Source organism: Lissotriton helveticus, chromosome 3_1 (assembly GCF_964261635.1).
Source record: "Lissotriton helveticus chromosome 3_1, aLisHel1.1, whole genome shotgun sequence".
Classification (NCBI taxonomy): domain Eukaryota; kingdom Metazoa; phylum Chordata; class Amphibia; order Caudata; family Salamandridae; genus Lissotriton; species Lissotriton helveticus.
Window position 1 is genome coordinate 120481027 of NC_136061.1, and position 23656 is coordinate 120504682.

At 43.7% G+C, this 23656-nt stretch overlaps 1 protein-coding gene across 1 annotated transcript in view; it reads left to right on the top strand.

Annotated features, from left to right (window-relative positions):
* The window catches only part of NCBP3 (nuclear cap binding subunit 3), a 309425-nt gene that overhangs the window by 204107 nt on the left and 81662 nt on the right, over positions 1–23656 (top strand). The window lies entirely within an intron of this gene.

Sequence of the window (23656 nt, forward strand, 5' to 3'; positions counted from 1 at the left end):
GTATCTATTCAAAAGGTGAGAAAATCTGCAGTTAGAAGTCTCTATCAGAAGAACAAGTTACTTTACCTTCAGGAACACTCTTTCTGGTAGAGACTCTACCGAACAGCAGATTCCTCACCAACCCTCCCATCCTTCCTCTTCTGTGAATTGGATTCTACACATCATTAAGATCCTTGGTCTAGGAACTAGGAATCTGCACACTAGTCATAGGCAATTTGCTGTTGGGGTCTGCGTCTGAGGGCGTGGACAGCACTGAAAGCAACTGACTGCACGTGGGAGTGGCATCTATTTATGCCAAGCATGTCCAGAAAGACCTCAGTGTGGAGCTGCAGGGTGTATCCGACCAGCCCGCAGAGCTACTGGTAAAATGTTTTTGGATCCAGTCTGATGCCTGAGGACTATTCAAAAGGAGAGGAATCTGCGGTTAGATGGAATCTCTACCAGAAAGTGTGTTACCGGAGATAAGTAACTTGTACTACATTCCTGGTAAAGAGCTGCACTGGTACAGGGGTGGCTCCTCCATTAAGGCGGAGGGTTGTTACCTCACTAGGTGACAGCAGAGTTAAACACTTGAAAAATGAAATGATCATAAACCAATTTTATTACAATTTTATTTTTCTAACCTGCGGCTGCCAGCCATTCATAGGGCGGGCCATGCACTCTGTGTGTGCAACAGCATTGGGAAGAAGGGGTGATGGGCATTACTATGCGCCCACTCACACTTCGCTTTTCTCCATCCGGATATATGGACAGCTGGGTGGAGAAAAGCTACAGGCTCCCATTCCCTCTGAGCTCTGAACCAAGACGCTCCGACGAATCCCTGCACGTCTCTCATCCTGAGAATGCTATTCCCAGCATGAGAAAACATCTGTAATTTGCATCTGGGAGCCTATGCAGTGTGATTAACCCGGGACTAGACCAGAATCGGGAGAGGAGCAATATGGCAGGTAAGTTCTATATTTAAGGTGTTTGTTTTTTCTGTGGGGACGGCACAGATGAAAGGAAGGCAGTCTTGAAAAATGAACTGCATTCCCAGTACGCTCACCTGCCGGCTTTAACTTTAGACTTAAGACAGAAGTTTTGTGTTTGAGAGCAGTATGGGATGCCCAGGGCCATATTAATCTACATGGACTTTTAGTCATGGCTTGACAGTACAGCTATCACCTGCCCTAATGTGCTCAACAAAAAAGCTGTCTGAGGCCAGGGGTTTGATGTTGGTTGCCCCTCTGACAAAATTTGGATACAGATTTGCTCTCTGAGAATCCTTGTTAAACCCTCTGAAGAGAGCGAGTATTTTGCTTAGTCAACTGTACTGTTCTATACTTTTCTATTTTTTCACTGTGTGTCTGATGGTTGCCATGTGGAAAAGCTTAAATGAAAAAATGAAGGTCCGAGTTGGTTATGGGGACAAACTGTAGGCCTGATAGGTGCACTGGGAAGTGGTATGTCCGATGCCATAGGTCTTGTCTGCTTATTATGAAATATTATGACAAAGGCGGTTGGTTTAGTGTAATTGTGAAAAGCATTTGTTAAAGCCTGTAAACCTTTTACAGTTGATTATCAGATTGTGTTACAGGTTGTGGACAGGTATTTCTTTTGACATGCTATCTCACAAATAACCATAGTAGGTAAGGGCTTTCGCATTTGCTACCCAGGGCTGGTCTTGAACTAGTTAGGGCTCATCAGCCAGGTATTGCTTGATTCTGGTGGCACAATGTGGATGGGTGCTTGGGCATACCCATCCAACTTGGGGCGACACACTGAAGTATATAGGAAAACAATGGATGTAATGCTTGAATTAACATCAGCCACTGGTAATTACTTGTGGTCACATCCCAGTCGATTGTTATTTTGCACACCATGCCACCATAGTTTGGACCCTGCCATGTTCAAATCAGTCTCGACGTTGCTCCAGTGGGGACAGTCCAGCGCGAACTGCCAGGCCAGGTCCTTCCCGATCCAGAAGACAAGCAATTGAGCACCGGGTTCATCCTTATTAGGGTTCATCAGCTTAGTATAGCTTGGTTCTAGAACCACAATGTGCATTGGATCCGCAACTGATCCATAGCACACCTCAGAGTTGCTGCTCACCTCAGAGTTACTGATCACAGTTCGTCTGGACCACCTAAGCACCCTACCTTAAGGTCTCTAAATCCCTTAGTTGCCTTTGAGACTTACTGTTCTGGCCACTTTTCTTGCCAGGGGCACCTCTTCCTACAGTGAGCTATGGGACTGGTGTCTCAGCCCACACCTGGCTCCTAGACCAAGCAGCACCCTAGTCCATCTCCAAGTCAAGCCACCAGCCTCCAGGCCGCAGCTCAGGCCCCAGTGCTGTCCTCCAATTATCCCTCTCTTTTACGTGATGAGACCTCAGAACGAGTCTACATCTCAATGGAGCTTTCGTCATAGAGAGTCTTCTAGACCGGAAAAATGTTTCATCTAGAATTTTGGCAGACTAGAACTATACTGTCTACGTCTTCATCAATTTAAACAAATGCCCTGACATCCTTAATCTGGCAACCTCGAAAGGAAAGTTCATGATTAAAATCATTATGACCTGTCTGCAGGCTACTTCAAAGACTGGCTCTGGACTGCTACAGCTTTACATTTTTTAACCTTGCATATAACATTACTGTAGTGTTTTGTAGTACATCTCGTTGGTTGACAATTCTGTCGAAGGCTGGCATGAAAGGCATTTCTATTATCCAGTCCCAAGCTTACGACTACTCCTACATCCCTATGTTAAAGGGATAGCAGAGGCTTTAGAGGGTTGAATTTCTTCAACTGAAAGAAATAACTGCAAAATATTGCCCAGACGGATTGTATCTTCACCCATGATTACTCACAGATTGTTGCGTTTGTTCGATAGAAATCATATTGCTAAATTGGAGAAGTAATGGCTTAAAGGGCAGATCAACCTTGGTGAGCCTTATTTTAGCTACGTTAAACTGTAGCAGGTAGACTGCTACAGCTGAACGGTAGGTACGTACCTTAGGGCACTTTCTAAAACCATGGGAAAAAACTATGGTGTGCCCCATCTTAAAAAACGTCTGAAGATCCTACAGAGGTTGAAAACTACTGGCCTATATTCTGCCTATCGCTTCCCACAAGATCTTAGAAAAAGCCTTAAATGAAGATCTGATGGCTTTTTTGGAGGCAAATGATCATTTGGAACCATCGCAACACTGCTTTAAGCCACTACACTGCACACATTCAACGTTAATTGCAGCTTCTGAGGAGATTCAAATGCAGGTGGATAAGTTAGGGAAGGCGGTACTCATTTTGTTAGATCTCTCTGCTGCTTTTGACATGGTTAACCATTAAGAATTTGTTAACCGACTGCAGAAACTAGGGTTTACGGGTACGGCTTTGAGCTTACTCAGATCTTTCTTGTTCTCTGGCTCAGCTTGAGGTCCTCTCTGAACGTCGAGCCCAAAATGAACAGCGCTTTTGCAGGAGGCGATGTGGCCCATTAGCTACTGCTGCTGACCATGCAACATGGTGATCCCAGTTCAAATCCCGGCCTCTTTTTATTATCCTTTGAACCCCTGCTAATATCTCTGTGACAAAAAGGTAAACATGTTATGTAGTTTGTGTCTGTTGCAAAGTGCTCTTATGTCCTTGGGAAAAGTCCACCCTATGTAAAAGTGCTCTCTTCCCATCATACACTCTCTGATCTCATTCTACAAGAGTTAAAGATAGAAAATGAAGTTTTGCAGCGTGAATCTTTCTGGATTCACTATGCTGTGCATTATTCCGCGGTCTTGTGGTTGGGTCCGGATTCGTAGTCTTTTCTTTGTTTTTTTTTTTTTTTTTCTCTTTGCCCAGGTGGGCGTCGGCGTCACACCCCCTTTGGGTGTATTTCCGGTGACGTCGGCATGCTTCCTGCGGAAGCTCCCACTCTTGGGCGCCATCTTCAGATTCTTTTTTTCCGCGGTCGGGTCTGGATCGTTCCCGTTTGGGCTCCAGACATTTTTGGAGAAAGAAGAAAGAAAATACAGAAAAGACGAGGAGAAGTCATCTGAAGACTCCAGGGGACTTCACCGACGAAAGACAAGCAAAGATAAGGCGTTTTCCATCCAGATCTTCGACGACCGTCGACGAACACGCGACCAGAGAGGCCCTGGACGCTCGAGGATGGACAACACGCCGTTCAAGTTCTGCCGTAACTGCCACCACAAGTACGCGCAGAAGGACCAGCACCCGGTATGCAACCTTTGCCTACCGGTGGACCACGAAAGCGGAGACTGCAACGCCTGTTCCGCCTTCACCCCGAAGACCCTTCGTGTGAGAGAGAGGCAGAGGGTAGCACACGCCGCCCTGCAGGGGAAGGCCCCGACCCCGTCGCTCTACGAGCTGGGGATGTCCTCCGAGGAAGAAGACAACGCTGCCGCCGAAGACGACAGCTACACGGTCGTAGAGACCGATTACACGAAGACTTCTGACAAGGTAGGAGACTCTTCGGCCCCCAAGAACCCGAGAGACTCTGAGTCTCGAAAAATCGAGGGCAAGACCCCGAAAGCGCCGACGCCAAAAAAGGCGGCGTCCGCGACTACTCCCAGGCCCAGCGGATCCTCAGAGAAGGAGTCCCCGGCGCCGAGAGCTGCTGATCAGCAGAAGACGTCGAAAATCGTCCCCGAAAAGGATCGATCGACGAGGGAGAAAGACCCGAAACTGTCGACGACGACCAGAGACCCGATATCCGGTTCGACGTCGAAAACTTCGACTCCGAGAGGCACGGCGACGAGCCATCCGTCGAAGAGAGCGGCGGAACCATCCGACGCGGAACACGCGGCCGAGATGGAAAAGAAAAGAAGGCGCCTCGAGGCAGAAATGGAGAACTTCATGCAGCGGAAAAAAGATTTCGACGCAAGGATGAAGGCCTTCACGATCCCTCACAAGACCAAGCCACCAGTGCTGGAGGCGGTCGAGGAGGAAGAAGAAGAGGTCGCCGAAGTCACCGAGCAAGACCAGGACGTCGAGGTGTTCGACGACCAGGAGGAGTACGAGAATCCCCACGAGAGCTACAGCTATGGGGAGGAAGATGAGGGCAGGACAGACACAGAGTCGGCGCCCTATGACCTTCAGGAGGTAGATTACATCGATGTCGACACCGACAGCCCGGAGGAGGTGGTCGACACCTACCCCTCGAGGCCCTCGCCGCCGGACGACATCGGGGCCTACAACGCGGTGATACAATCTGCCGCAGCAGCTTTCAAGCTCAAGCTCGACGAAGAGAAGCAGAAAGCAGACTTCCTTCTGGAAACATTGCTCCCAACACAAACGAGGAGCCAGTTCCTCCCGATGCTCGAGAGCGTCTTGGCTCAGGGGAAGGAAGCTTTCAGGGAGCCCGCAACATGCAAGGCAGTAACTCCCAGAACTGAGAAGAAGTACAAGCATGCCGCAAAGGACCCGGCCTACATTCAGGGCACGGTCTCCGCAGACTCCATTATCACGGCCACAGCAAGGAGGAGGGCTAACGTACCCACTACCTCGGGCCCGCCACCGGATAAAGAGAGCAAAAGGATGGATCTGGTGGGCAGAAGGATCGAACGGAATGCCGCGACCCACTGGCGCATGGCTAATTCCAACGCCCTGGTAAACAGACACATGTACCAAATCATGGAGGGACTGGGGCAGTTGGTGAAGGACTTGCCCCAGGATGCCAAGCAGAAAGCCGAAAAGCTAATTGAAGAGGGGAAGAATGCTGCAAATTCTTGCCTTAAGACGGCCCTGGATGGGGCAGACACCGCCAGCAGGCTCATGATGATGGGCGTCACGGAAAGGAGACACGCCTGGCTCAGGATATCCGGTTTCAAACCGGAGGTGCAACACAGCATCCTGAACACACCATTCAACGGCAGTACGCTTTTCGGACAAACAGTTGATGAGCAACTCAGCCAACTTAAGAAGGATAACGAAACAGCAAGATCCATGGGAGCATTGCAGTTCAGAGGGAACAAGAGGGGCACCCCGTCACGGAGGCCCGGCGGAAGAGGCGGAAACCAGCCAGGTACATCACACCAGGCTTTCCAGCAAACGCACCAGGCAGACTCGCAGGGTCAGCAGGGCCATCAGAAACAGCCCTGGCAGTACCAACAAAGAGGCCAGTCCTTTCGAGGGAGAAATGGACGGGGACAAAATAGAAGAGGGGGCCAGCAGCCCACCTCCAAGTGACTTCAAAAAAATCCGTGTGCCCACCCACAAAAAAGATCCCAGGGGGCAGCACGTACAGATGGGTCAAGACAAACTAGACACCTACGACCACAGGACACCAGTGGGAGGAAGATTAAGATTCCACCTCCAGGAGTGGAGAGGAATCACATCAGACAAATGGATCCTCAACATTATCCAATTCGGATACTGCATAGAGTTGGAGGCGAGGCCAACAAACAGAAAACCAAGAAGAAAGCCGCTAGCAAGCAAGCAGCTGCAGTGCCTTCAGGAAGAAGCAAAAGAACTCCTGCAGAAGCAGGCCATAGAAAGGGTACCCTTCAAGGAAAGAAACACAGGAGTATACTCAACATACTTCCTGGTACCAAAAGTAGACGAGACAATGAGGCCCATTCTCGATTTACGGTTCGTGAACAAATTCATAAGAACGCAAAAATTCAAAATGACCTCCCTGCAAGAGGTGCTCCCACAGTTGCAGACCGGGGACTTCATGGTCACTATAGACCTCAAAGACGCATACCTGCACATCCCAATGAACAGGAAGCACAAGCACATGCTCAGGTTCACCGTCGGAGAAAGCCACTACCAGTTCACGACACTGGCCTTCGGTCTAAAATCGGCACCAAGAGTTTTCACAAAGTGCCTCGCAGCAGTCGCAGCGCACCTAAGAAGGCAGGGAATACATGTATACCCTTACCTGGACGACTGGCTGGTGAAAGCAAACTCATACCAGAAATGCAAGCTGCACGCACATACAGTGACCAGCACGCTCATAAACCTGGGGTTCTCCATCCATTGGAAGAAATCATCAATGGAGCCGGAACAAGTGAAGATCTTCCTGGGAGCACAGATCAACACCTTACAGGGCAAGGTGTTCCCCAGCGAGAAGAGGGCGAGGGCGCTGGTGAAGGAAACTCGCCTCTACCGGAAGGGACAAGCTCGGACAGTGAGGACGGCGAGCAAGATCATGGGGATGATGGCATCATGCATCCACCTGGTACCGAATGTACGACTCCACATGAGACCCATTCAAGAATGGCTACAGGAGCAATGGTCACAAGCTACAGGCAGTTGGGAGGATCTAGTGGTTGTAACGCACGCAGTGCAGAAGGAGATGACATGGTGGACCATGGAGAACATAGCAAGGGGAAAGCCTCTAACGCCCCCAACGCCAACAGTGACCATCACCACAGACGCATCCCTGAAGGGATGGGGCGCTCACATGGAGGAGCTCAAGGTGAGGGGACTGTGGACACCGACGGATGCCACAAAGCACATCAATTACTTAGAATTGAAGACAATCTTCCTTGCACTGAAGGCCTTTCAAACAAGACTGTACAAGCACAGGGTATTGATACAAACAGACAACACCACTGCGATGTTCTACATCAACAAGCAGGGGGGCACACAGTCCGCACCGCTTTCAACGCTGGCGCAGGAGATATGGAGATGGGCCATCCCTCTCAAGATAGACCTGCTAGCCATACACCTACCAGGGAAGGACAACATACAAGCCGATTGGCTCAGCAGGCAGACATCGGCATCCCACGAGTGGGAGCTCAATGCTCAGGAGACAAGATACCTGTTCGACAGGTGGGGGACACCATCGGTGGACCTGTTTGCCACACGCCAGAATGCAAAATGCCAAAACTTCGCATCCAGGCAGCCCGAGGAGGGGACACTGGGGAATGCCCTATGGATAGATTGGTCAAGGACATTTGCCTACGCCTTTCCCCCGATACCACTGATGCACAGAGTACTGAGCAAGTGCAGAGCGAGCAACATGACACTGATACTGGTCGCACCGCAGTGGGCGAGGCAGACCTGGTACTCGCAGATCATGGAGATGACACAGTGTGCACCCCACAGATTCAGCAGGAGGAAAGATCTACTGTCCATGCAGAACGGAGAGGTACTGCATCCAGAGCCAGAGAGCATGAGCCTAGTAGCGTGGCTCCTGAGGACATAGAGTTCGCACATTTGAGACTACCAGAAAGCACCCTGAGGGTACTTCGGGAGGCACGAAGGCCCAGCACTCGAAAGTGCTACGTTGCGAAATGGAAAAGATTCACAATATGGTGCAGACAGGAAAGACTCCACAATAAGATGAAGAGGGACTCCACAGTGCTAAGGTACCTGACGCACTTACTGGAGAAGAACCTTAGCTCATCCTCGTTAAGAGTTCACTTGGCAGCGATAGTAGCCTACACAAGGGGAGAAACGTGCAGGAGCTTCTTCACATCACAGGTGGTGAAGAGATTCCTAGAAGGAGCGAAAAGGATCGCACCACCCAAGCGGGTGCCGCCACCTGCATGGAACTTGAACACAGTCCTAACGGAACTCATGAAAGAGCCCTTTGAACCACTTCACAAGGCCTCCCTAAAGATGCTAACTATGAAAACAGCCTTCCTGGTTGCGATAACGTCCTTACGCAGAGTAAGCGAGCTTCAAGCGCTGACGCTACAAGAACCATACATACAAATACACAACGATAGAGTTGTGATGAGGACTGACCCACACTTCATGCCGAAGGTGGTATCCAATTTTCACATGAACCAGTCTATACAGATACCGAGTTTTTTCCAAAAACCCACAACCAGCGCAGAGAGAGCTCTGCACACCCTGGACGCCAGAAGGGCAGTCATGCACTACATTGAAAGGACAAAGGGGCACAGGAAAACGAAACAGTTTTTTGTGTCCTTCGCAAACAGCTTCATGGGCAAAGCAGTAACCAAAAGGACCATTGCACGATGGATCGCACAAACAATCCAACTCTGCCACAAACGGGCAGGACAGGAACTGGCTGAGGGGACACGTGCCCACTCCACCAGGAAGAAGGGCGCTACAATAGCCTTCCTGGCTAACACACCCATAGAGGACATATGCCTGGCGGCAACATGGGCTTCGGTGCACACGTTCACGAAGCACTACTGTGTGGACATACAAATGAACAAGGAAGCTCAAGTGGGACAGAAGGTGCTACAGCACATATTCAACACCCAACGCTCATCTTCCACCCAGCCGCCACAGAGATGAGAAACCGCTACAAAATCTATGCACAGCATAGTGAATCCAGAAAGATTCACGCTGCAAAACGAATAGTTTTCTTACCTGTCGGTGTAGTTTTGCAGCTTGAAGATCTTTCTGGATTCACTAGCGAACCCACCCACCTCCGCCAGAAAGATGAGGCTGGAGAGAGAAGAGGTGGTTAACTAAAGAATAGACTTTGAAAATACAAAGCGGTAAATACAAACTAAGAAGAACATTGCCATTACTTCGGAAACGAAAGAAACACGGAAAAAAAGAACCCGAAGATGGCGCCCAAGAGTGGGAGCTTCCGCAGGAAGCATGCCGACGTCACCGGAAATACACCCAAAGGGGGTGTGACGCCGACGCCCACCTGGGCAAAGAGAAAAAAAAAAAAAAAAACAAAGAAAAGACTACGAATCCGGACCCAACCACAAGACCGCGGAATAATGCACAGCATAGTGAATCCAGAAAGATCTTCAAGCTGCAAAACTACACCGACAGGTAAGAAAACTATTCGCTTTGATGCCATAAATACATGCCCATCTAATGTGTGAATTGAGCAGTGTGAAACTGAAAGATCTTGGATAAATTCCGGTTTCCCTGCTTAACCAAATTGGGTGTTCCTAGGCAAATACGGTTTCACTGAGCCTCCTTTTGTTTATTTTCACATATGAGAGCATTATCAAATAAGGGAAACTAGAATGTGTACTGTAAACAATACCTGTCTTCTATTTGATGTATTAACCTATAATTTTGCTCTATAATACAACCTAGACCACAGAGTGTACATATGTCAACTGACTTATCTCTTAGTGTACTGATAGCACTGTCACCTGGGTGGGGCAGAAGTGTTTCTCAACTCAGATTTAAAAGCTCACTTTTAATTAAAAAAAATTATAATACAGAGATAATCTAATGTACAATGGTCAAACATATTTAAAAGAATTCACGTTTTTGAGTTTTGAAGACATTTTATCATATTAATTACATGCATGCTGATTGATTTATATTCCAAATATTTTCACTGCTTTATTCAAGCATGGGCACTTGAGCCAGAGCATACCTTTGGCTTTGTGCAACACTGAAAACGGTAAAACTGTGAAAATACCGCCAAACATAATTCTACCCAGGTTAGAACAATGGAGCTTAATTTTATTAACAAAACAAGTACAAAAATAACTGGTCGTGGTTGACTGGGCCACATCTGAAAGTTCAAGCCGAAGGCCACGGAGTACAGGTCGGATACATTGACCAACCATGTCCCGCTGAAAAAGTACCTTGGATGGAGGGATGCGCCAACGTCAAAGACCCGATGCGAGGAGGCGATGCGCCGGCGTTGATCTCTACGGGTGCAGGCGATGCGTCGGTTCCAATCCATGCAGTCGGGAATGTGTCGTCATCAAACCCTTCTCGATTAAGGCAATGTGCCGTTGTTAAGCTGCGCAGCCGGCGATGCGATGTCCTCGTCTTCAGCGGCGATGCGTCGGTGTCGAGGTGAGATGTGTTGGTGCCAACTGGCGCAACAACGGTGATGCGTGCATTTTAACCAGGTTCTAACACAACTAGGAACCAGTTGAGGAATAGAGGCTGCAGTGTCAACAGCTACCACGTGTCGGGCAGTGGTCTTCAAACTTTTTAATGCTGCACCCCATCAGTGGGGGGGAAAAAATCACCTGGGCCCTCCCTCAATTTTTTTAAATTATTCTATTAAACTGGCAATGTATAAATATGTCTAGACTAGTTTAAACATTGCAATAAAGTTCTGTGGCAGTTTTAAAAATGCAATCAAATATATGAATGCCAAACATGCTATTCTGGTCAGGCAGGCCTTACTAACATGTAAAAGTATCCACAGTGTGATTATTAGAAATGGGGGTGGGAGAACACTGCTTCACCTCCCAGCACAGTTCAACCCTTAGCATTATGGTAAATGCAGTCACTTTAAATACTTACTTGTATTTTTGCTGAAGTTTCACAAAAGTTGGTGCAGGTTACTGTCTGACACATGTGTTTCTGGATATTATCCTTCTTCAGTAGAGATAAAAAACTAAATTCATCTGGGGTTGCTGAGAAAGCTGTCAGTCCTTTCAGGCCTCAGTACCTCTTTCTGGGACACAGGTGCATCTCCAAAAGCTTGTCAGCTCAGTGGCTCAAGGGAGCCTTTTCAAAAAGAAGGGGGATGGGAGCACACTGCTTCACCTGTAAATCACTGCAGCGTGTCAGACGCGCATTAACTGAAAGACCTTGGAATTGCGCGTCGCGTCACACGTTCATCAAATTGAAAGATGACCTTGATAAGCCGCAAATAATAAAGAACAATAAAGAAAAAAATGCTTAATAAGGAGTTCAGCCCTCCCACCTCTTTCTGTCAGTGTCTCCATCGTGGGCATATCTTCCCCAGTCAGCCAACACAGAAAAGTGATTTCCACTAGAAGACAACAGCAGGCAGGAACACTAGAAAGCTAACTTTCATATGTGCATGTATTTGTTCCGGACACACCAATTTGAGGGCTAGAAGTCAGCAAGCACAAAGGTTGACACAATTCTGTGGAAAGTTGCAAGACCGAGACACAATACAAAGTTTATTTTTTATTTTGACTTGTGGTAGCTTTTAATTTTGTCTCATTATTTTACCTTCATATTTTAGCAAGTTATTTTGCATCTTCTATACAGGTACAATGAGTTACCAGGCAGTGTCACCACCTCCAGCCTTCATTTCAACTTCTGGTGATCCTCCGGTCCAGTGGAAACAATGAAAAGAATTGTTTTTCATATAAATTTTGGCCATTGGCGGAGATAGGTATGGATCGGTCATATGACAGAATATCTTACTCCGTTACCTCGGAGTAGAAGGGAGAAGATAGTATGAAGATCTTCCTGGAATCTCTCTAGGTATGGGTGGTGGCCAGCCTAACAACGTTTGACATGTCACTGCAAATGTTGGATTTGCATTTTATTACTAAGGTGAATGTTGTAATGGAAAGTCATAAGTTCTTTTCCAGGGTACAAAAGACAGAGGGGGGCATTGCAACCTATGTGGTGGTCTTGAGGGAATTATCTCAACATGTGCATTTGAGAACATGTGTGATTCGCTCATTAGGGATCTAAATGTAAGGTGTGCCAACAACCGGGTAGGGGAGAAATTGTTAACACAAGATTCCACTTTTAAAGAGACCATTTAAGTGGTTAACAGGATGGAACAAGTGGCAAAGTGGCTGAAAGAATTAGATATGTCACAAAAGTGATCAATGAAATGAGTAAAGAGTAGCACGGCCCAGGGACTGCTTGCGATCTTCCTCACCTTCACATGTGGCCCCCTGATGGCACTGGCGCTGAGATGCTGTTTACTTTAGAGAGCACTAACGTTCAGAAAGATGTTAGATAAATGGTCAGACATTTATTTGCACACTAACTGAAGTAAAAAGGAAATAAGCAAATAAGGTGTCCAGCACCAATTAAGGAACACATTAATTTTTTAAAACATCAGGCAACAAACGTGAAACAATGATAGTGTCTCCAAAATGTAAAAAAGTCTATTTCATTAACATGCAGATGTGTATCACCTCACCATATTGGCGCATTGAGAAGGATGTTTTACAAGTGATAGTTTTCAAAAAGGAACCTAGAAGCTTTCTTGTTTCCTCGCACCCTGACAACAATGGCAATAGTGAACTATGAGGCAATATACACGGAAAACAGTATAGCTTTTCAACAAAAGTTGCTTTGTACTTAGCACGTCCTGAGCTCATATATTTTAAGGTGCTCTCATATGTTATAATGCAGAAAAAGGAGGCATAGTGAAATCAAAAGTTGCCTCGGGTCACGTAATTTGATCAAGTTGGGAAGCCATAATTGATCAGTTTTTATGGTTCACATTGTGCAGTTCTGTTTAATTTCAATCTAATAATCAAGTTGCTTCCTGTTTACACTTAGCTCTCCTAAGATAGCGGCAGCAAGCAGAGAAAACCTACCCTAAGTTGCGGTAGATGGAAAGAGATTTGGGTACAGCGTAACATTGTCTGTTCAATTACTCTTTTAGGGACTAGGAGCTTAATTTTGAGGGCAGTATGGAATGAAATCCTCAAAATATTCATGTTTGCCCACCCTATCCCTGTGCTACCAAAGCACCACTCCCACTCTACTGTCATCAATGTGGCCCTCGGGCAAGGCACATGCCATACTTTTTGACCCCTGGGAAATGTTTGTGAGTACCCATGGTTTAGAGTGGAAATAACATTTGGAGACTAGTCACTGTAGGTTCCTGGCAACATTAAAACTTGCATTCATCACTCTTCAATACTAGGCACCCTACCTTTTTGGCTACAAAGCCTACTTAGGGGTGACGTATTTGATACTTAATAGAAGGGTTCTTTCTTGTCTAAACAGGTTAGTTTGACTTCTTCACCTGCAGGTTTAAAAGCTGCAGGAGTCTGCTTACACAGGCAGGCATGAAACCATCCTTCGTCTGTCAGCCTAGTAGATGACACAACATCTGCTTCGGCCCGTGTGTGACATTTACCTTTTCAATGTCATTGTATATTTCCTGCATCAAGTACTATGGCATTACTGGGAAGTTAAAATTGCCAATTAGGAGTTAGCTAATTTTACTGCTTTTTAGGGGTTAGAGAACATACACTTAAGACTGAACTACAGTGCTCAGAACACACACCGAGGGCTAGACTAGAATGCTTCAATATGCAGAATTAATAAAAACCGCAGCATTAGTCTACCGAAAATAAGGGTGAACACACAAAAAAGGCAAGTTCTCACACTGTTTTTGACAAACATTCGAAGAGCAGGACAATGTAAAATAGAAAAGCAATGTTAGTTTACTTTCTGGAGCCAGGTTTTCGCCTGCTATGTATACATTACATAGGTGACTATGAAATGGTGCCTTAGCAAGATAGACTCACTCCATGGTCTATCACCTGAAAGGTGACAAATATTGTTGTCATCCAAGGTTATGATGAATAGGGCTAGTTACCATTATTAATCATATTTCTATGCATGCTGCAGCATTCATATCTATTTTGAGTTATTTACATTATGCAACACTTCTCAATTGCCCATTTTTAATACGTAATCCCTATGAATATAATTCCATGAATTTTCTGCCACAACCTTTGTGGCTTGTAATTTCTTGGATACCTAATTTCATTTCTATGTATATACATTAAACCTCATATGCCCAAACGAACACAATGTACTTTGATTTTCAATTCATGATAAAGTCCATTAACAAACGCTACTTCCCTCAACCTCTCCAATTGTTAGTCCTGTGCTAATATTGAAATCGTGCACCCAAAATCAGCTAATTAACTTTGCTATTTTAACACATGGATTTATTTCCACTGTAGAATAATAACAACTTTCAGTTTTACCCCAAATTGATGTTACTAGGTGTTGACTCTGACACACTTATTTTAAACTTCTAAAAACTGAATTGGGTCGGAGAAATTAGACAAGTGCTTTCTTTTGATGATTACTCGTTTAGCTTCCCATTGTAGTTCATTTAATTCTGACTGAGCATTCAAATATTAAGTTCTACAGTCAATCCTTTATGCTTGGCCTGATTAAATAGGGTATTATATGGATTCATATTCCAAAACTGATAACCCCATTGATCGTTTACACATTAGCAATGCTTATAAGAATTTCTGATTATTACATATACTATTTCTCACTAAATTTCAACAGTACCATGTCCATCTTGAAGTCCTTCACCGTACAATTAAATACTGGAAGACGATTTGCCATGGCTTTCACTCCTGAATACACAGAAAGGTAGTTATCTACACTTGGCTTACAAAAGAGCATGCTATCACTTTTTAATAATTTTAACATTATCCTTATTCTTCTACCATATAATACAGTTACTTTGATAAATTGCTCATATTTTGCACTTTTCTTTACTATCTGCTCACTTTCATTAATCCTAAAGAACTTGTACTCACCAGGAATTTGTCAGTTTCTACACTCAATCTTTTTTCTTGCTAATCTACCAGTCAATCATATTTCTTCATTGTATGGGTTCACCATTTGGGTCATGGTTCTTGTATGAAAACATTCTTTCTCACCGAATGGGTGTTATATACCACAATCCCTAAATGAGCTTAGTTGGATCTTCGTCTGCATATATTTTGTTTATTTCAGCCTTGAAGAAGTTCTGAACAAAACACCACCATTTGCTGTTTTTCTCTTTTACATATGGATCCACTTTCTGCCTAACACTTGCTATAATCATAATGTTCCTTAGATCCAGGGACTTTAACAATTCGGAATAGTTTCAGTCTGCCTCTTATTTGACTATATAATATGGATCTCTGTTGTTTTGGTGGTTTCATGACATCTTGTCCAAACCTTTAAAACTGTTTACACTATGGAGGTGGTTTATAAGCTGGTAATATTTCGGAAATATCTTGGTTAAGAAATGTAAGTTTCTTTAGGAATGAAGTTGAAGTTTTGTACGGGACCGTTTATCTAAACGTAAATGACATTTTACAACCACATCTTTATCCTATGTGCATGTGGTTGTAGAGGTCAGTTTTTGAAGTGACATCAGCTGCTACAGGCTTATAAACTTCAGAAGTGAAAGGTATTTCAAGATTAACACCCTCAATATCACAATTGTTCAGCTCTCATTAATTGCATAATTGATTATGGACTTGTCTGCAGTTGGATGAGCCATTTTCAAACATGTCTGTAATAAGTTTAATCACCCATCCAACAATTTCTATGCATCCATTGCCCACACTTGACACCATAGCTATCCACTCACACCCAAGCATTCATCCATCAATTCACAACCAAGCAATCCTCTATCCAATCACCAACATTTTCAATCATCTAACTATGTAGACACACCCATCCTTCGAAATTATAATTAAGTCTTCCAACCAACCATGTATCCTTGTTTGGTATTTTAATTGATATTTTTATAGTGCTGAAATGGCTTTAGTATGGCCATGCAACTCTCTTGGGCGAGGTACCTTAAAGCCCAGGTTTCGAGATGATTCAGTCACAGACTGGACTCAGTAATGTGGCTGTTTTAAGACATTGTAGTGTAATTTTTGTGTACTACAATTTGGTGTGTGTAACTGGAGGTTTTGCCAATTTGTGTACATGCCATTTGAAGGAATGTGTGCCCATTGCTCCAGTTGAGGTATGTGCATAAGATCATTTAAACAGTGGTTTTGATTGTTGTTGTAGTTAGAATGCAGGGTCTTCATACAGAAGTCTGGAGCTATTCAAGTAGGAGGTAAGTTCTTTATTTTATGTTAGGTCCTTAGGTTACAGCAACAGCGGGTAGGCCCTGTAGAGCTCATTTCTCCCTCCAACTCCCCTATTTCCTAGCTTCCACTGCAGATCACACACCAACATTGTTAAATCATTCACTGTCAGCATTCTGTTCTCAGTAATCCAGAGACTAGCTCAGACATACAAACCTTCAGGTGGATAACTACATTTGCCAACCTGTCTGACGGAATGAAGCAGTCGGCATACCCAAACAACTAAACCTGAAATTTCAAAAACAGATTTCTAACTCACATGAAAACTTACTAAACCCAACACATGCATCAAAAAGATGTGTTTGGAAAATGTCAAAATGTAAGAATTACAAATAGGGCTCCCGGTTTCTTGATATTTATTTTTGTCACATTTCCAACTATATTTATCCATATTTTGTTTTAGGCAGCGCTTGCGCTGTCCCTTCGAGACATGCTGCATTCAGGATTAAAAGCTCTGCCCATTTTCAAGGACTGCCCCAGTTACATGTATTTTTACTCCGAGCTTGTGAGCACTATTTCTTTGTTTAAGCTGGAGCACTCGAGACCTGCACTTGTGGTTTACAGAGCTCTGTTGTAAATAGGGCTGTAAAGCTTGCTCTTATCTTGCCACATTTGCTGTTTATTGTGGTAGCAGCTTCTGCCTCCTCTTCTGAAACGCACGGCCTGGCGTCACGGTCCTTGCCTTCCTATGGCTGCTGCCGCCCGCATCTTAGAGCTCAACAAGCATTTGCAGTGCAGTAGGTCACGCATTTGTGATAGCGTGAGCTATTGACACTGTAAATGACTGCCTTTTATTTATGTGTTTTAAAAACCTGCAAGCGGTGCATAAACACGCAATTCATACTTATAGTTGTTGCTTACGAGAAGCAAGGCTGGCAGTAATTGAGCCTCTTTTCCTGTCAGCCTTGGTACCCGTAAGGACATTTCTTAGTAGAAGCACATAGAACAATACGCATACTAAAGGGCTCCTGTGCTGATCTATCCTCCTTCCTGCCAGTTTTTTCTCCTTGACTTACATCATCAGCATATTTTTCCATCCTGCAGCTTTTCTTCCTTTAGTTCAGGAATGTTTTGTGGTTTTTTTTTTGGGGGGGGTGGTTTGCAGTGTTTTTTTACTTGTGAGAGGAGTTGCTTTTTGAAGACCTGTACTTCTCCCTTAGGCACATAATGCCCCTTAATGCTCATATCTCTTTAGCGGAGCTCTTTATTAGACAGTGAGATGGTATACCACAGCATCTACCTTTGTGTATAGTCATTTGTCTTGGATTTTCAGATTATTAAATTTGGGGCATCTATTGAGAGCTAGTAAATAGAAATAAAGTGGTCTAGAACTCGTCACGTCACTGGCACATTCTAATAGGCGTGAAGAGGTTTCGCTGCCCTTCGTATTTGTGCAGCTCAGTGAGGTTCATGAATATCACCAGTGTGAGTATGAGGTGCTGATTATAATGATATCTTCACGAAGCTCTTTGTAAGAAACCTATATATAAGTTGAAAGGTATACGACCCTGATTCATCACTAGGAGGTGCAGAGAAATGTCTACCACTCTCAAAGTATTTCTTGCTAGCCAGTAGGATTGTTCCTATAATGACACAGTTAAACCGTTCTACAACACCATTACCTGCAGGATGATACAGAAAGGTAGTTTTATGTGTGATACCATTCCTGCAGAAAAGGACTTGTAAATCTGTTAAGTCAACTGTGAACCATTGTCACTAAGTATATATTTAGGCAAACCCTCCTTTAAAAACTCCTTATTTAGGAATCCATCAATACCACTTTAATCTGCCTTTTAACACAATTTCAATTTCAGGCCACTTGGTAAATGTATCTACTACAACAGTCAAATACCTTTGCACACTGTTTTCCCATATAGGACCTGTGACATCTATTACTTTTTCTTCCCATTGAATCAATAGGCTACAGAAGGGATGTAACCATGGTTTGAGCAGGGAATGTGCTTTATATGAACTCTCACATTGAATGCAATTTCTCACTTTTCTTTATATTTTCATATCTAACCCTGGACACCAGTACTGATTCTGCATTTAGTTTTTCCTATACCTTAATGCCCTTCATGACAAATTTCGCACAACTTTTGTCTGTGATTTTCTGGAGGAATGACCTCATAATCAACCCACCTTCATTTGATAATTCTTGCCTTAATTCCCATTGTGTTAATAAATCCTTCTCCAAATGTTTGTTTCTGTCCAACCTTCAGTAATCATTTTGCCTAGTTCTGCAAGTTTTCAGACATTCTCTTGAGCATCTGCCCACTCCTCACAGTAATACTAGAAATGTCATTAATAATGTTTGTGACTCAAAACTCATCCCAATCACTTTTAATGGTATCTCCTAAAGGTTATGGCTTACAACTCCAAAAATCAGCAGCATTTTTCACACTAGGCATATCCTGCATTTCATAATTACTGAGTAATAACTTTACAGATGTACATACAAGCAAGATGCAGTGATACACTATAAATATAAACCTCTATTGGTTAAAACCTAAGTAAGTGGTTTGTGGTCACTACGTAAGGTGACTATTTTCCCCAAATGTATTGTCTGAAGTATTCAAACCCCACACACACAAGCCAGTGCTTCTCGCTCAATGGCAGAATGTTTCTTCCGTCTGAGTCCGCGAACGAGAAGCAAATGTGAGGGTGCTTCTCAACTCAAAGCTTCGGTCTGAGATAAAAGTGCACCAATAGACTGGCCACTAGCATCTGTAGTAACCACACAATGTACTGCAGGATCAAAACCTTGTAACAGTGGTGCATTGCAAATGTCGGTCTTCAGAGAAAGGAAAGTTTCCTGATATTTAGTAGACCATTCAAATTTGTTTTTATATTGTAACTGTTTTATCCCATACGTTTTCAAAAAAAAGTATTTTACAGATATAGAGTAGGATTTGCCCAAACCTAAAAATGCCATACATTATCCTTATTCTTTGCTGTGGGGGCTTCTCTAATGGCTTACAGCAATTCTATTTTTAGGTTTGATACCATTTCCCGTGACTTCATTACCTAAGTATATTACTTTGTTCCTAGCAAACCTATCTTGCTGTATTCTGCTGTTGAACTCCTCTGCTCTAGAATTCTTAGTACCTTAGTAGGTTTTTGATCATGTTCCTCTGTAGTTATTACCATAATTAGGATATCATCTTGGAAAAACTTTAAATCTTTAATGTCTTTAAATAATTTGTGGATCAGTATTTGGAACATGTCCGCCGCAGAGGCCAACCCAAAAGGTACTACTCTCTTAAAGCTAAAACGAGCAAAAGGGGTCACAAATGTGGTGAGATTCTTACTATAAGATGATGTAGGATAGGAGGATAAGCAGCTATCTTATCAATTGTGGTAAACCATGTAATACCCTTTTACATATATTCCACTGATCCTAAGTAAAGGGAATTGATCCACTAATATGTTGTTGTTAAGATCTTTGGGATTGATGCACAATGTTAGTTTGCCATTATTCGAACAACTCTAAAAGTTCCACCCATTCTGATGACTTAACTTGTTCTGTAAACCAGCAGTTTCTCAATTTTTATACTTTTGGAACCCTTTAAGTTTACCTATTCTTCCTGAAACAAAAATTTGAAAACCTCTTCAAAATGTACCTTCCAAATTCTTTATTTGGTTAGAGTAATAAAACTCGTTCGGGACTAGAATTCAGCGTAATCCCCAATTTGTCTTGATCATCCAACAAATTGCTGGCTTCCTTGTCACAGAAACATACAATTGTTTTTACATTTGAATAACAAGTTCCTGTGTCCAACCATGTCTAGACATCTTTGGCGTAGTATCAGGCTGTTCTAAATCTTCTCCAAGTAAAGCTACGAATTTATCATACCATTTAGTCATATTTAGGACTGTGTAAGGCAAACCAACATTCACCACAATGGAAATATCTACACCACCAATCAACATCTCACTCATCGGTCTCTTTCCCTTAACATCCACACTCGAAACATTCATGTTTATATTCAACACACACATATTTAAATCTGAAGGGATTGACTGAAACGCAATGTCCAGATCTACCATCTTCACTGAGTTTCCTTTCTTTATCCGAAAAACTTTATGTACATTTCTAACTACTCCACCACTTGAGCATTTCTGCGTACGTGCATGCCACTTCTCATTAGCGAGATGATTGCTACTACCACATTTGTAGCACTTCCCAATCCATTGTTGTTTTCGATTGTTTTTTTTTTAAGTCACTTATGAGAATTCTTTTTTCTCGAGGCCAGTGAGAAGTAGACTGGGTATTCCTTATTTTGGCATTAGTAGAATAATCCGCTTTGTTGTTTTTTTTTTCTTTCTGAGAGCACGACTTTTGCGCCTCTATCACTTAGTTCTACTCTCTTTACAATTTCAAATGCAAAAACCACAAGTTGATCGATGGAATGCTTGAAATCATTTCAGCCACTGACTTGGAGGCACATCCCAATCCATTGTTGTTTTCGCCCACCATGCCACATCAGTTTGGTCCCAGCCATATACAAATCGGTCTTGATCCTGCTCCTCATGGTGACAGTCCAGTCTGAACTGCTAGGCCCTGCCAAGATGGAAACACAAGCAACCTAGGACCAGCCAGGCATAGCTTGGTTCCAGTGGCATAGTGAGCCAGAGACTCCTATCTGGGCATACCCAACACACCTAGGGCATCAAAAAACAAAGTGATGCGTGGAATGCTACAAGACAAATATAACATAACATAACAATGCTTGTATTATTTTCAGCTACTGGCGATTGCTCAGGCCGCATCCTAATCCAATGTTTTTTGCACAACGTGCCACTTCAGTTTGGATCTGCAAATAATCCTTAATCCTGCTCCTCATGGCAATAGTCCAGCTCGAACTGCCAGGCTAGATCCACCCTGAACCGGAATACAAGCAACCGAGGACCGCTTCCACTCTTATGGGTTCATTAGACAGGTACAGCTTGATTCCAGTGCCACAGTGAGTCCAAACAATAATAGGGGGCATAATATATGAAGGTGGTAGCAACACGTATTAGAAGTGACAGTATATAGTGCAAAGTGTTCATGAGATTGTTAAAAGAAACGAAAAAACCTTACCATAAGTAGCATAAACAAAGCATTGTCTTAAAGTGTGCATTTCAGATTTATTATGAGGGCCCACACAGTTCAATAGTCCAGCTCGAACTGCCAGGCCAGATCCACCCTGAACCGGAATACAAGCAACCCAGGACCGCTTCCACTCTTATGGGTTCATTAGACGGGTACAGCTTGATTCCAGTGCCACAGTGAGTCCAAACAATAATAGAAGGCATAATAATTCAGGTGATAGCAACACTTATTAGAAGTGACAGGATATAGTGCAAAGTTTTCATAAGATTGTTAAAAGAAAAGAAACAACCTTACCATAAGTAGCATAAACAAAGCATTGTCTTAAAGTGTGCATTTCAGATTAATTATGAGGGCCCACACAGTTCATCAGTGTAAGACGTTTGTCTGAAGGTGTAAAATATGCAAGTTTTTGAATAAGAAACAATGATTCCCATTAAAACCACCCCAATACAAGATGGCAGCACTTTATGATACGCAAAGAACGTTCCGTTCCAATGATGCAACTGGTGTCCTGCCCCACAATGATACCTGTTCCGAAGGAGTGGGTGGTTTAGAACACAGCAGCAGTTCAAACTTAACCTACTATAAGTAAACAATACGTGTCCAAAATTTTCAAAAGATGGTTTTAGTCAAATTGAAGTTACTTGACAGAACTTCCTTGGTCATTTTTACTTAAACTCCATTGAGTAGATCTCAAAATATCTTATCAGTAAACGTAGTACTCTGCGCAGGTCCTCCTCTGGGTCTGGGTTGAGGTAAAATTTGCAGCCAATTCTGTAATGATATCCTCATAAAATTCTTGGTTAGAAACCTGTATTTCAGTTGAAAGGTATATCACCCTGACCTATCTGAAGGTACAGTTGCCACCGTCTTTTCTTAGTTAGGCTTCACACTCATCTCCTATTCTAGTACTCTTACCTCCCCAGAATCTACATGACAAATATCTGGTGTCCCAAAAGGAACACCAGTCCTAGATATTACATCACAGCGCTGATCCTTTGTTCTGTTGTTTGCTTTAGACCCTACCATTTGTGAAACTACCTAGGATGCTGTAGGGTCATCAGTTGAGAATACCAAATAACCTTGCTTTTTGATTAGCTGAATGTCATATTTAAACATTGCAATTGGACAAATGTCAGGCAAGTAATGTTTTGGTTTCCCATCTCTTCAGGCAGAGTATGCTCTCAAACACATCTCTGTCTTCAGTATCCTGGGTATATTCCTACTACTCTTTCTAAATTAACAAGGAGTCCTTGTATAGACTTTTTTTCAACATCTCCAGGCCTGTCTCAGTCAGACACCTGCTTATTACCCTTCTTCATGATGTCAAAGTCTAAATAGCCAGCACCTCCTCTCACAAGACCTAGTTCTGGATTCCAAGACATTAGTGAGGTTTCCTCACAATCACATTGTGCTGTGGTACCCCCAAACACCATATCATCTTCTTCCAGCACAAAGTGATTCACACCAGAAAGGAAGGACCCCCATTTACATGGTGCTGCGCATTGTCACAATACTTCTGTCCATCACTAGACAACAGGGCCAGAGGGAGCCTCGTCTTCTCCTTTGATCACTACGTGTGTACTAAATGCAGAATGGATACGGGACCATTCAAAGGCATGAACTAGCTTGTGTGATAGTTAATTCGAATTGAAAAATCATACCTCTTACTCACCAATGTTGCTCCTTATATCACCCTTCAGTGTATTACTGCCTCAAGCTCTGTCGGTTATGCTTACTGTGAAACAGATTTCCTGCCACTTCCTACTGCCTCCACAGCACTAGCTCTAAAGTGCTGTCCTTCTAACACTGTCTTCCTAGCCTTGTCCTTAAACTTTAGACTATTCACTGTGACATGTCACCTCAATTTATAACTCCCCTCAGCTGGCTCCTAGTCTTCTTCACTGGAATCCAACTTGTCAACAGCCCGAGTTAATACAACTTTCTGGTGGATTTCAGGATGGGTGGCCCCCAACTAGTCCTCCATGATCACAGAGCAACCATCCTTAAAGGTCGCTTCCTGTGCCGGAAAAGGTTCCCAACAGTCTCCAAAGTCTTTCTGCAT